This window comes from Patagioenas fasciata, chromosome 2, assembly GCF_037038585.1.
Source record: "Patagioenas fasciata isolate bPatFas1 chromosome 2, bPatFas1.hap1, whole genome shotgun sequence".
Classification (NCBI taxonomy): Eukaryota; Metazoa; Chordata; class Aves; order Columbiformes; family Columbidae; genus Patagioenas; species Patagioenas fasciata.
Window position 1 is genome coordinate 24297526 of NC_092521.1, and position 14766 is coordinate 24312291.

Consider the following 14766-nt stretch of genomic DNA (forward strand, 5'->3'; position numbering starts at 1 on the left):
ACAATCTTAATTTATACAAGCACAAATTTTCCATCTGAAAATACTAAATGTAATTGTTTTCCATCACTGAAGGAAGTCCTGGCTCCACTGAAGTCAATGGCAAAAATCCCATTGACTTCAAATGAATCAGGACTTAAACCTTTGCCTCTAAGAACATGCCGACTGATTTTTTAAATTTTCTTAAAAAAAAAAAAAAAAGAAAAATATGTTTGTATTTAAAAGTTTTTAAAGTTTTGATGCCAAGTTTTGTCCCAGAGTGAATAACTTCAGCGATGATATAAATCTATCAAAATATGTTTCAAAAATGTAAAGATGAACACACCCTGAAAAAATAGCCCTGCTCTCCTCTTCTGCTCAGGTTCACTCAAAAGAATTTTGTACAGACAGTAATGTGAATAAAGGAGAAAAGATATAACAAGCCAAATAATATCCAGCCTTATGGATATAGTATGTAATTTCAAAATAGGCAACATATTGTAGTCCTAGGTATTTAATAGCAAAAATATTTATTTCCCCAGCATCAATTTTGTTGAGATGTCAGATATTCAGGAAATAACATTAAACTAATTACTTTACATCAAGTTAAATGAATTAATTACAGGTAGTTAATCTGAAAAACTAAAAAACACATACCTTTTCCATTTCATTTAATGTCTTGTGTAATACAAGACAGTTTGCAGACTGAAGGTCAGTCTATCACTGCGTCCTGTCTTCGGCAATTTTTAGCAGCATTTGTTTAAGGACGAAGTATAAAGCCAGGTTGAGTGTGGAAGCATCAGGTCAACATCTTCTAAAATGCAGTAGATGCAGAGTTCATAAAAAGATTTTATTTTTTCTACAAGTTCATTTGAGACTTTCTAAATCAGTTCTGTATCTGACAATATTGTCTTGTGGAGATCAATGAACTAACACTGTTGTTTGGTGTTATCATAGATCACATTGAAACTTCTGCTTAAATAAAACATTTGTACCCTTCCCACTTTAATCTTGATTTGTTAATAGTAATGTTAATGAAGAAAACTTTCTTCTTTACTTTCTTATTTAAGTAGAGAAACAGCTGGTGTCTTTTGACTCCGTTTGAAAATTAACCAAGCTCCTAAACTCAAAATAATACCCAAACTAAACAAATTCTGCAGTTTTCCCAGATGCATTAGCAGAACTCATTGATCATTGCAATGATAGTATGACACGATGATGATACAATTTTGCTGTATTAGTTACAGTGATACCAAAGGGAAAAATAAAAAATAAAAAAAAAAAAAGCACTCGACGCTGCAGAATGTTGTAGAAACTATTTCTCTACTTTCTGATTATGATTAAATCTTGGTGTGCTTTGAAATCCCTAATGTGTAATGCAAACCAGGATTTGGGGTGTTAGGAATGCATCCCCACCCTTCTTCCAAACGCTCTGTAAATTATCATCTGCAGACCCCAAATCCTTGAGTGGAGGGGGGAAGGAAGGCGAGGGAGGAAGGAGCAGGAGCAGGAGAGGGAAGGAGAAAGAAGAGAGAGATTAGAAGCACTTTTCACCTCTTGGTCCCGTCATTGTGCTCAGCGCCGAGCTCCGTGCTTCGCATCCAGTGTTATCGTTAGGCCTGATTCAAAGGAAGTGAAATAGTCTACTGAGAAAACAGTGGAAAAAGTAAAGGTCCTGAAGAAGTAAGTGCTGCATGTTGAAACGTATGCATGTCACACCCCATTTGTCTTTCATATTGAAGAATAAAGCAGCCTGTCCCGCAGCAGTTATTATACACCATATTCTTTATTTTAAAAATGTAAGAAATTTGGCACAAAGAACAAAAAAATCAACTGATGAAAAGCATTTATGTCATGGTTTAAATTAAGACCTTTGTAATGCAAGAATTACATCAGCAGTGGGCTTAGCTTAATGAAAATAAGACAGTGTTTTTAAAGACCATGAAGGAACAAATCTTCTCTGCTTTCTGAAAGAGAGAAAAGGCAGATATAGATAAATAGATAATTTAAGCCGAAATCAGAGCAAATCACACTTTGCTACCTTCAGGAATCACTGAACTTTTTATTCCACTGACAAGTCTGGGTCAACGAAGTCAAGCAAGAAGTTGTTTTATATTCACATGTGCATTTTAAACATATTCAGGGAATATTAGGTATTACAAAGTCTCTTCGATATTCTCATTGCTTGAACTTCTGGTTAAGATTAATTGAAATTTTAGATTTTCCTCTCTTTTGACGTGTTTTTGGTTTTGGGTCCACCTAACGAGAACTAAAAGTTCAATTATTCTACTATATCCACTTTTAAAAATGTTTATTAGCATATTAAAGATTTGATGAAAAATAATTTTGAATGAGAAGAAATTAATTAGTGTGAGCCGTTTGTAGCTACTAGCAATGATGTAGTAATGATCTGATTAATGTTAAAATATATGGGCAGAAGTAGAAAAGGGGAAGTGGAGCCTCTTTGATATGTATTGTTTCATATAAGCTTTTTTCATCTATTCTTTGTGCATTTTTTATCTTTATTGATCTACTGAATGTTTTGTGAGAATATAAGCAGTAATTTTCTGACAAGAATGGAACATGGTAAAGCAATGCAAAATAGTGGTTTCTAGTGGGGATGAGTATAGAACTCAAAATCTAGACAGAAAACATTCTACTGTAGTATGGTGAGTACAATTACATTATTTTAATATTTCTTTACTGCAATTATGCAACAGAAAACTGCAAAGCGATTGGATCACCGCCATGTTTTGCTGTTTCTGATGACAAATACAACTGTTTTAGTCACAAAACATCATATATTTTGGGGGGTCATTGTATATGTATTCAAATATACATGTGTTATTTACTCTATATAAAAAACAGCGAGAACTAACAAAAGCTGGTTTTAGTTATATCAGCCTTCCAGGGGGGAAAAAGTCACAGTATTTTGCATTACTCTGTTTATTTTCATACGTGAACTAATCATGAAGTAATCATCCATTTGCTGCTAAACAAAGTTGTCTTAAATATTTGCGGATGTAAATAAATGAGATGGGCATGCACAGCACAGAATGCACACCAGTATGTTTTATAAGACTGTTTTATAAATATAGTATTTCTGAACAACGTGATCAAGCTACTGCCAATATTTGAGATGATGATGTATACTAACACATTGCTAATCAATCTGGTTTAAAGATTTTCTGAATTAATTATGGAGAATAAATTATTTCTGATCTGGTTAAAAACTAGCTATCCAAATCCTGAAAGGTCCTTCATCTTAACAACATTTCTTGATGTGTCCATTGGGATTTCCAGGAAGACAGCCCATTCTGTGACAAAACAAGACTTGTCCTCTGTGCCTACACGCACTCTCAGTAATGAAAGGATGACCAGCAGAGATTTTTCTAAAAAACAAAAACAAACAAACAAACAAAAAACACAACAAAATAAAACACAGTGGTTTAGAAAATAATTATTTTCTTCCATTTTCAGAGGGTTTCTGGTATCTGTTTCAGTTTTCTTTTGAACAAGTGCAGAAAACAATTGAATTTCAGTTTCTACTTCCTTTGGACTGTGGGAATGAAAGGGTGAAGGGAAGGGATTCAGAAAGATGGGGCCTGATTCTGTACCCAGAGCAGATCAGCAACCACCACTGGTGTCGATGAGACCTGCTTGAGAGCAGCAGCTGCAGGACTGGCAGGATACTAAAAGTGATCTAGTGTGCAAAACGGAAAAGAGATAAGGGTATTGGAGTTGCTGCTGCTTTTATTTGCACACACGTACACAAGTTTCTTATCAATCAAATATAAATCTTCCTCTCTCAATTGCTGTTTCTCAGGGACGACTCAGAAGGCTGTTAGGAGTCTGCCCAACCCTTGAAAAATAGCAGACAATACACAATGTTTACCAAGAAATCCCTCCCTCTAAGTATTGTTTTCAAGGAATTTCGGTAGGAGCTAAACAAAACAAAACAATTTCAAGCTAAGTTGGAAAAAGTTGCTTTTCTTCTAAGAATTCTTTGCCCCCTTGATTTCTGTCATGTCGTGTCCAATATCTTCTACTTTCATCATCTCTAATATCCACACTCCCGAGGAAATAAAGGGGGTAGTACCTACCCTCCTAGCAGCAAAAAAAAAAAAGGAAAAAATATACCAGAATTCCTTCATACATGATTCAGGAGAAATCCAGGCAACAGACAAAAAATACCCTAACGTCTAAACCACTCTGCATTTCACAGATCACCTCAAACAAAAGCCGATACCAACATCGGCATTCTCTGACGGGGTGGCAGTTGTCTACTGGGGGGGCAGTGGGTGCCGGAGCCTGGGGTGAGAGGCGGAGAAGTTCGGTCCCCAGCCAGGATTTCTTTCCTCATTGTGCTGAAGTGCGTTTCACGCTGCCCTGGTGCTATGGCACTTAACTTCTTCAAAATACAATAAATAAATGAAGCAGACTTTCTTATTGGGATAACTGCTACTTCTGTTTTGCCAGAGGACTTGACAGATGCTGCTAATGAAAGGATAACATTTTTTTTCACCCTGACACTGGTCGGTGGTGTGAGTAGGAATCTGCTCTCTGCCTTGCTGAAGTTTCTGAGCTTTTGAAACACTTCCCTGGGCAGAAAGGGCACCAACACGAATAGCATTTGTGCCAAGAGATGTTTTCACGTGGGCAAGGTTCTGACAGCTGAGATTGCCAGGCGGGATCCTGAGTGAGATGTTTTGTGCTACTGTTTATGAAACAAATATTGCTCCTGATGCACTAAGTCGAAACAGCAGATCTTAAAATGTGGTTGACAAAGCATGATTTCTGAAGAGTTGGCTACTCACCTGATACTAAATTCCATCCTTCTGCTAATTGTTAAATTGTATTAGACACAGACAAAAGGCCATTTAAGATTTTACTTACATTAATTTTCTTAATACTAATTTTCCACGCCGGCAAGGGTTCTCATTACCACAAATATGTTATGCAACTGTGGGCTGCACGGCTAGATCTGCATCGTAACTGCTGTCTATTAAGGTATGAGCCACAGCATGAAAATATTAGAGAATGTCTGCGTTAAAAAATTACTATCTCCTGTGTAAAGCAGATTTATATTAATAGGGATTCTCAGCCTAAAGTGTTTTGGGAAAGCAAGCCATCCCAAAGAAGCTTGATGTGGACCTAATGTTCGCAGGGCCTGATCTTTGCGAATGTGTGTGCTCATAGTTTTATTCGTGACAGAAGCCGTACAGAGTTTAAGGGCGCGTTCTGTCAGATGACGCTCATCCGTGTCTGCAAAATGGCCGCACAGGCGGTCCTACAAGTCTTAAAGACCGCACTTTGTTGTGAGACGGGTGAAGGACCTCACCAGCAGAGGTTATTTGAACACATTCACGTTTTTCTGTTGCCACAGCTTTGGACTTCAAAGTTTTGAAGATTATTTGCAGTTAATCTAACTCTGTTAGAAGCTATAACAAGAATTCTGCCTATGCTGGAAAAAACCCACTAGTAAGTACTATCTTGACTTTAGAGCCTGATAGCCACTCACTTTGGGAATGAATGGTTGGCATCTACCTTCCCCAGCTGGATAGTCAAATTACTATAAACGATAATTAGCAAACTGAAATAGTCTTTCTGCTTGTTTGAAAGGGGCAAATTGGTTATAGATGCATTTTTCTAATGCTAAACTGAATTTTATTGCATCATAGATGTGTGAATTTTTTCCACAGAAAAAGAAAAGTCAAACTTTACTCTCCTCAGCGTTTAAATCTGAGCTACATATACAGAAGAGAATTTTTGCCCTTCCAGCTCCAGTGATTTCAATCTTTTCATTTGTAATTGTCCTGACACATTCATGCTTCTATTTATTTTAATTGTTTAGGATTGCGACTCTTATTTAGAAATTGGAGCACTTGGACTAATTGAAAAGTGCTTTCTGAAAGAAATATTCTTTTATACAGCATTTTGTAACACTACCCTTGTAACATATTACAAATTGGTGGTGTTAGACCACCATAACAGAGACTACCATTTCCCTGCTCTGCCCTTCTGAAATGTTTACTTTATCCTACCAAAAAAAAAAAAATCTAATTAAGCCACACGATGCATAAATAAGTGTTAGTTTCCCTGGGTTGCTAACAAGAATAGTGAGACACAGATGGGTTAAATGAGTTGTTAAAAGCCACACAGTAGCTGCATTTTTATTATAAGGGTTAGCTCAAAGGGTAGCTTCACTGATTTAAAATGTGAACAAAGGAAAGAGAATCCATATGAAAAACAAATGAAAAAAATTCACCCTGTGTGGACAAATTTCTGCTGAAAAGGATATGCACAGTGATCAAAGCAAAGTTTAAAGAATGAGCGTCTGGGAAAAAAAAATAATAAAAAAGCAACAACAACCAAAAAACTTTAAAAGATGTTTTACTTATAATAATGCAGTTATCCAAATGTCAGTGAATTTGATCAAAGCTGATCTACAGAGCTCAGGTTTAGCATTAGGTGAGTCATTTTCTTTTATTAGTGATGCTTTTTCATTCAAATGGGTAAAAAGGTGAGAGTTTGGATATGTTGAAGGTTTCATTGGCTTACAGTAGGGACAGACAAATGAGGCCCACCTAGTTTTACAATCTGGCCCACAGCTACTTTGTTTTTAATAAAATGCAGCATATTGAAAGGGCATGTCTCAACATGTCTTGACCCATCCAAACTGGATCAAGATGGAGAGCCTCATATTGAAACCAGTCTGCACCCAGGATGGGGCCTGTTGTCCCCAGGGAACAGGGAGGCTCCCTGCCTCAACTTGGCAGGGAGAAACCAGCCAGCCTTGCTCCTCCAGCCACATACCCACCCCTCTCCTGGCCGTGGGATCCGGCTACTTTGAGGGGAAACGTATTTTCAGGGTCCAGTGCTGCAGGGGATCCTGAGGCTTCTCTTAATCACCTTGAGCAGCCTTCTTACTTTCACAGCATGTTTAAACTACTGGAGGACACAGTGTGGAAACCAGGGTGTTAGGTCCTTATAGGCAGTTTACAAAGGCCATACAATTTTGGGGCAGGGGGTCTTGTCCTCACCTCTACTCCTACCCACAGGTGTATAAGGACAGTCCCTGGGTCTCTCCAAGGAGAAGGAATAATGTACCAGTCGAAAACTCAATTTCTCCTCTCACGGCCACTGAATATCATCTATCATTACCACACGGGGCATTTCAGGGTGCCTCTACTGCTGCCTAGCAGCAGAGACCCCTGAAAACCAGGTTTTAAAAGAAAGTCACCTTCCTAACCCTCTTTACTGTGACTGGTACACTGCAATGTGCTCGGGGATTTGCTGGGATGCTTAGACAGCTACCTGTGTGATGGTAGGATGGTGGGTTCTTGGCAGTCACTGGGAGGTTGTTACTACAACGAGGCCATGATCCTCCATTGATCTTGATGCTGTTAGAAAAAAAAACATATTAAAAGCAGTGTCAAAGTTGAGAGCTTGGAGAGCTGCTACTTTTCACAGCTTGCGACTGAAACTGTGTAAGTGCACTTTACAGCGCATTCTCTCATCCGCAATTTCCTGTTGCTGAAACCTGAAGAATTTCAGTCAAACCAGGTTGCTGCCTGCAAGTGTCTGTGGGGGAAAGGCCAGGGAGCAGGAAAGGTCCCATGCCATTTCCTCACCTGAGTCCAGACTCCACCATGGGGCTTTTAGGGAAATTAAGCTGTGATGCCCTGGAGATTAGGGAGACAACCAGCTAACTGCAGGACAAGGTAGTGTCAGCCTACAGTTTGGCTGCACTGAGGTGGCAAATGTCCACCTGCATTCTCTTACCCGGCAGTACGTTGTAGCCAAAGACAGGTATCTCATCCCTTGTGACTTGTGGGAGAGGGAGTGAATTTTCATTTATGAGAGGGTTAAAGAATACAGAAGAGCAGTTACTTGGTGGTAGCTGAGATGCTGAACTTTCACACCACCTGTTTTCCCTGCAGTAACTTGTTCATCTGCCTGTATCCTCACTTCCCAGTTGAAAACCCTGTTGAAGTGAATGAACTAGTGTAGGGCTAGACTTCAGCAAAGGCAGAGAGGTCCCTGAAGCCCTCACTGCTGCACCATAATCCCAGGTCATTTGGATTTACTGGGTGATTTTAAGGAACAGGACTGCATGTGCCCCCAGCAAAGAACAGGGCCGCGTGACTGGATCTCAGTTTAATTTTTTGTTAAAATATTTGTGAGTCTAGAGTTTGTGAGGTTTTTTAACTAGGCCGACAAGACTCAGAAACATGTGAGTTTCCCACAGCTGAACTACTAAAAAACTGTTAGGTAATTTTTCGTTTTTTTAATGGGAGTTTGAAATATGAATCATGGTTATAGGCTGGCAAGAACATGACATGTGATGGTATGAGCTGCCATATGCCTCTTCATACCGTATGCCTCTTGATTGCAAGACCCACTTCTCCATGAAATAAAACTGGAGACTAATTGGTGCACGACAGAAGATGGGAAGGATTTGACCTGTTCACTTAGATTCATTCTCTCATCCCTGTAGCTGAAATTCCCTCAAAGGCTTCCTTGCTTTCCTAGCGTTTCTCTATTGCAGTCCCTGCCCATGCATCTCCAGGACAGGATCAAGCCATCATTTCCACTGTGGAGTGGGAAAAGGAGGCCACAACATGGAAATGAAAGGCAGAGTCATGGGGTACTTGTGTGGTTAAATGATTCACCCCAGCAGAACCAGCTCCTGGACTAAATCAGTGCCGGGTTTACATCATACCCAGCCAGACGGTCTTGAAAGGGCTCTGAAGGCCAGGACACCCTGCAGGCAGGAGCATCCCATTTGCATTGCCCTTGCCAGCAGCCTGAGCATGCCTGGGGCTGGAGCTGCCCATGGGTCCCAGCTGCCATCACGGCTGAGCCTCAGGGCCTTCCAGAAAGGCCCTGAGGGTTTGCCTTCCCGCCACCCTGCTCGTCAGTCTGACACACAGGCAGACAGAGCAGTGCACAGCCAGCACAGCACGGGGAGCCACAGGGTTGCACTGGAACTATTAATCAAGTATTAATTAGGGCGATCTCCAGGACTGGCTTCAAGGGCACTCCAGCAGGCAGCCTGTGACCATAGGTGGTGCTGAGGTGTTCCCTCACAGGAGCTTTGGTCCTTTTCCTGCTGACGCACTGAGCATCACTGCCCAGCTTAGCTCGGCAGGGCCCACGGGAGGCGGGGAGGAGAGGCTGCCTCTACGGCCTGGGAGCATTCACTGCGCTTGCTGACTGCAAGCCCCAGATTAACATAATCCAGCTGTCTGCCTGTGTTTATCAAGGCAGAGTTTACAAGGTTTAAATAAAAGGACTGTGATACAGCAACAAAAGAACCTAAAGCATGTAACTTCTGTAGAAGATATCAAGCCCAGAACAGCCGTGCTTGTTTCACGCAGAGACTCAAGTGCGAGCTCTCCCCGTGTGCTCAGTGTGGCACGTGGAGCACAGGCTGCTTTGAACATGGGCAAACTTGCATTAACATGATGGGAAGGAGCAGCTACATTCTAGTGCACCAGTGATCCATGCAAAATGGGTCACTGGGAGATTTAGAAACTGTACCTTTCACTCCCAGCCAGAGAGATACATCAAGGCATGCTGACATGAAACATGACTGACACACCTTGAGGCATCTTCAGTGCACTGAGTGGTAGTGACGCCAAAAAATGTCAGCTGGCAATATCAGAGACAATGCCTTGTAAATAATCTCTGAGGGAAAAAAAAAAAAAAAAAAAATTACTTCCTCTTACGCTTGATAAAAGAAAAGCAATCAATCAACCAATCTCCCTTCCCCAGATGAACAAATGGATGTCCAAAATGCCCTAGCATGTAGGAAAGGCCTCCTGAGTGTGCAGTGAGGGAGCCGCAGGTCAGGGTGCTGCCAGAGGAGTGGGGCTCTCACAGCGCTGCCTGCAGCCAGGCAGGTTCCCTGCAGATCTGCACAGGGAAGGTGAAGTTTGCTCCTTACAAAGCCAGAAGTCCAGGGTATTTCTGCATGGACAGAAAGCCGAAAGAGCTGGGGCTTGTAGTCTTCCAGCCGCAGCCCTGTGAGGCGATGGAGCCACTCTCTGGATCCTACGAGAATTTCAGGGAAGGAAAAGTCCTGCTGCTCCCCTTCTCCTGCTGAGAGGAGGCTGGTGGCAGATGGACCCCCAAGGCCTGGAGATTCGCTCAGCTGTTCCCAAGCAGCCTGAGGACTCCCCAGCACCATCCTTGACCCCCTTTCACTGTGGCCCTGATGGAGCTGCCAGTAGGACAGCTTTTGGGAGTGCTTCACCAGATCCCAAAATCCCAACCAGCCCTGTGCCAGCTGCCATGCCTGGCTGCTGGGGCTGGCAGTAGCCTGCAGCCAGGAGAGGCGCCTCTTTGAACCAGCATAGCCAGATCTGAGAGTAGACGTCTGTCCATCCCCCGGGGCCACTGCACCTTGCAGCAACATGCGGGCTCTCCTGAGGCCATGCCACCCCTGTGCCCACCTGTATCCCTGCCTGCCTGTCTGCTGGGGATGTGACCTGTCTGCGGCCCCCAGTACAGCTGTGTTGGCAGGGCCCTGCTGGGTAGACCACTCGCTCTCAGGCTGAGCTTGGTGTTTTCCATCTCAGTAAATTTTTAAATAAGTTTTTAAAGTCAATCTGCACTGCGAAGTTTTGCCCCAGTGCTGATGGAAGAAGCCTCCCCAGGGAAGGCAGTCGTGTGTGGCTCCAGTTTGGCCATGTGGACATGAATGTGTGAGGCCACTGCGCTGGGGAGTAAAGGTTTTTGGGTCCGGCTCCACCCAGCATAAATTCACCGGCGATGTTTGAAAGTCACATCTGGGAAAGGCTGCTCAGGGTTACAAGGCAAGTTTGGAGGAGGGGGAGCAACTTACACCTTGCATTGCCTTAATTCTGCAGATTTAGAAGATGATGTTTAGTGTTTTCAGCATTAATATTTTTTGCATCTCTTGTTTACTAGACTAGAAACTTCTAGAGAAAGTTTCACAAACAGCTGCATCTGAATTTTTGAAAATAGAGATAAAAATGAATGTTTTAGACAGATGTTATGCCTTTATTTTGAACATAAATAAATATTTTAAAATCTAAGCATTTGTCTCTTTAAGAACTCCAACAAAAATAACATTTTGGCTAGTGGCTCTGCTATTTTTGCCATAATTACACCATTATAAATAGGAAAAAGAACTAATAAAAGCTTCCATAATTTGGGAGGAAAAGAGATGCTGTGAGGAGGGAAAGATACACAGTACAATATTAATATAAAAGCAACATATAACTAAATCAATGTGTAACATAGCTTGTTGAACAAGGTCACCTTTCCACACATAAAGGACAGTCTGCAGATACAATATACAAAGTAGAGAATGATTATAGGCTTTGAACCACCAGCACAGTTCCACTGACTAACTGCAAACTTGGTCTTGAAATTTTGGAGCCGGTGCATTTTTCTCCTCATTCACCTGAAAGCGTGGCTGCCACCAGCCAGCTGCACCACCAATCCTGATCCTCCTGGGACCACGCTGCTGGCTTTGTGCCAGACCTGGCATGCTTAAAATGGTCTGAGAGCATTTATGGCACCAGCATTGATACCTCCGGAGTGCCGTGTGGACACGGCATCAATTAATGGAAACAGCAAGGAAGGACCGACCGGCAGTGTGTGAGAAGTCCCAGGCAGGGAAAATGAGCTCTGGGTCAGTGAAGAGAGGGGAGCTCATATGGGCTGGTGGTTGCAGGGCAGATCAAGGCAACAAGTAGAAGTTGGGATGGTTCAAAAAGAGGGAGCTAAAAAGTCTGAGTGAGGGAATTTGCTTAGGAAAAGAGAGGTTGAAACACAGAGTGAGACAAGGGAAGGCAAAAAAGAAACCAGGAGGACTAAAGTAGGGAAGGAGATGGAGGGGAGACTCAGCAGGAGGCAGGGTGTTGTACAGGATGAACCAAGGGTGAAAGAAACAGCTCCTGAAGTAAACATCCAGAAGTAGAGCAGTGAGAAGAAAGGAAGAGGAAAAAGGAAAGAGGGGTGAGAGCGAAGTTCAATAAATAATGGATTTTCACATGTTTTACTCAAGTGGTTTGGATTTATTCAAATAGTGGGACACTTGGCACCAGCCCTTAGCCCCAGCCAGGCATGGCTGTGCTACATTCCTGGGTTGCTGCTGGACTGTTTCCCATTTAGATCTGCGCCCATTTAGATCAGCTCCTGAGATGGGACCTGTACGAAGTCGGGCTTTGCCAGCGAAGCTACACTGGTGTGCTGGTCTGTAATAGCATGGCATGCTGTTGCTGTGTAATAGATGACCTCATAGAAAAGCATTATGCACACATAGCTGGGCTGAACCGTTTTGCCATCAGCTGCCGACAGCATCCATTTCAGCAACTACGAAGAGCTCAGTTTTGAGATGCAACCTAAAGGACTCTGATTTTTTAAATCTGATTTCCACCCCACACCCCCCAAATGGAGATTATAGCCAGAGCATTTCTTATTATCTCCTGTTTTTTCTCTCCTGTATGTAGCACAGATAGTCCTCCTCCCGCCTGCCCCATTGCACAGCTGCTGCCTGTTACACAGCAAAAGGTTCAGAATGAATGGTGCCAGCACAGAAAAAAAAAAAAAAAAAGCAGTGTCCCCCCCCCTGCCCCCTGGGAAAAACAAAAAAAGCAAGGGGAGAAAGAGGAACACAGGGAAGCAGGAGGCAGGTGGTTTGGGAAGCTCCAGGAAACTGCAGAAGCGCAGAGCTGTGTGTTGTGACTGGGCTCCCGAGGCAAGGAGGATACTTCACACAGACACAAACGGCAGTCACAGGAATATTAGTGTATTTAGTGTTTGCATTGTGGAAGTCAGGATGGCACTTTATGGCTATAAAAAGCCTAGCCGTGACCAAAAGACAGCTTTACAGAACTTGTTTCTCTTCACAACAGGTCTAATATGAACAAACTGTGTGTGTATTTTAATGTGTTCTTTATAGCTGTCTCTGAAATTTCCCAGGGAGCAATGATCTTTTAAAAAGTGAATGGAGTGTGTCAGTGCCATAGGCAAGTATATTGATATTAATGAGAAATACTAAATCATCTTCTAACATTTTAAGATGATAGCTACTAGTTTAAATTCAAGAAACAGTCCAGGGACCAGCTATTAGAGATACTTGTCACTGCCTCTCTTCAGCAATTTGGGCTTTATTCTGGCCACTGAACTTCTGAATTCCTCAGAAGATAAATTTATAGTCTGTGTCTGCTCAGGGAGAAGATTATTAAACAAGCAACCTCAAAAAAATAAATAAAACTTTAGCTATATGCAATCATTTTAATTTAGTCCTTTGATATCGTTCAGCTGATTAAGTTCTTCCCAAACATACTGCACATAGAACTTGGCCTAGGAGGAGCGGACTAAGCCCATATGTATCCTGACAGGGGTGTTTACTCGAATGGAGTTATCCCAGCCTTGCCATGCATACTTGGGGACGCAAAAAGGCCTGGGGACAGGAACTTGGAGAACAATAAGGACAGAGAAACTTAGAGGAAATAACCTACTGGGAGAACGGGAGTGCACTGGGAATAGAAAAATCAGTCAAACAGGAAGAAATCAAATATTGGGAAGATGCCCATGGAGGGGGAGTGAGAGATACCCATGGAGTGAGGTTTGGAGAGGAGCAGTGTGGAGAGAAGTTTGGAGAGGGAGGACAGGAACTGCCAGCACAGGGAGGAGAAAGGCAGTCCCAGGGGCACAGCACTCCAGTGAGGGGGTCACAGAGGATGAAAAAGAAAAGAGCAGATGGCCCTTAAATAAACTGTGACTAGGGAGGCTGTTCTCCACTCACCAGACCAACATTACTGGCTGCGGAAATATTTATTTTTCTCCCCATCTTGCTAGACAGGAGCAGATGGAGAGATAGGCCTTGACCACTTAAGCAATTCTGGCTGAGTTTGCGCCTGCCATGTCTGTCCCATCAGTGGAAACTCACCTGGTTGCCTGGACCTGGGGCAGAGCAGGGCTGCCTCAGGGGATCCTGGCCCTGGGGTGGGCACAGTAGCTCTCTGCAGGGGCAGCAAATAGCAATAACTAGCATCTGTAGGCAGCAGTCCATCCCTTTCTGCACTGATGGCCCAACCACAGCCCAGGCAGGTGCTGCTGGTTTTGATTTGCTACTCATTGACAGGGTTCAGGCAGTGTGGTTCCCTGCCACAGGACCAGTGAGGGTCAGGGACTGGGAGACTGCAGCCACCCTGTCAGCACCTGCTCCCTGTAGGCCTGATGAGACTGTGGACAGACCATCCCAGACCCCTGACACCCTCCCAGGTGGAGCCCAGGAGTGGAGCCCTCCCCACTGAGCTGGGTGCAGGAGGATTGATCCCCCACCCAGACAGGGCTCCCTGGTTTGGGGAGAAAGATTTCTCCCTGCTGTTCTAACCTGGTCCTGAGTTTGGGACAGGTAGGGCAGGATAGGTGTGCCTAGCCTGAAAATAACAACTTTTGGGCACCCAAATTACCCAAGACATTTCAGGGAGAGTACAGGGAGTGACAAAAGCTGTGGGGTGGCAGAAGTGGGGGTTGCACATTGGAACACATCAGGGAAAATGCTTCAGTGTTGGCAGCAGGCCTTCCCAGTGGGGATCAGAGGCACTAGTGAGGGGCTCCCAAGGGTGATAATGGAGGGAAGAACAGGTGTCTGTGCCACCACCCTGCTGCCTGCATACTGGGCACAGGCAATGAGCATGCAGCCCAAGGCATGGAGACACTGGGCTATCAAGAGTCACCTCCATGTGGGGTGGCTGGGGATTTATAGAGGCAGTGAGGGAAGGAGAGAGAAGGGGGTACCCG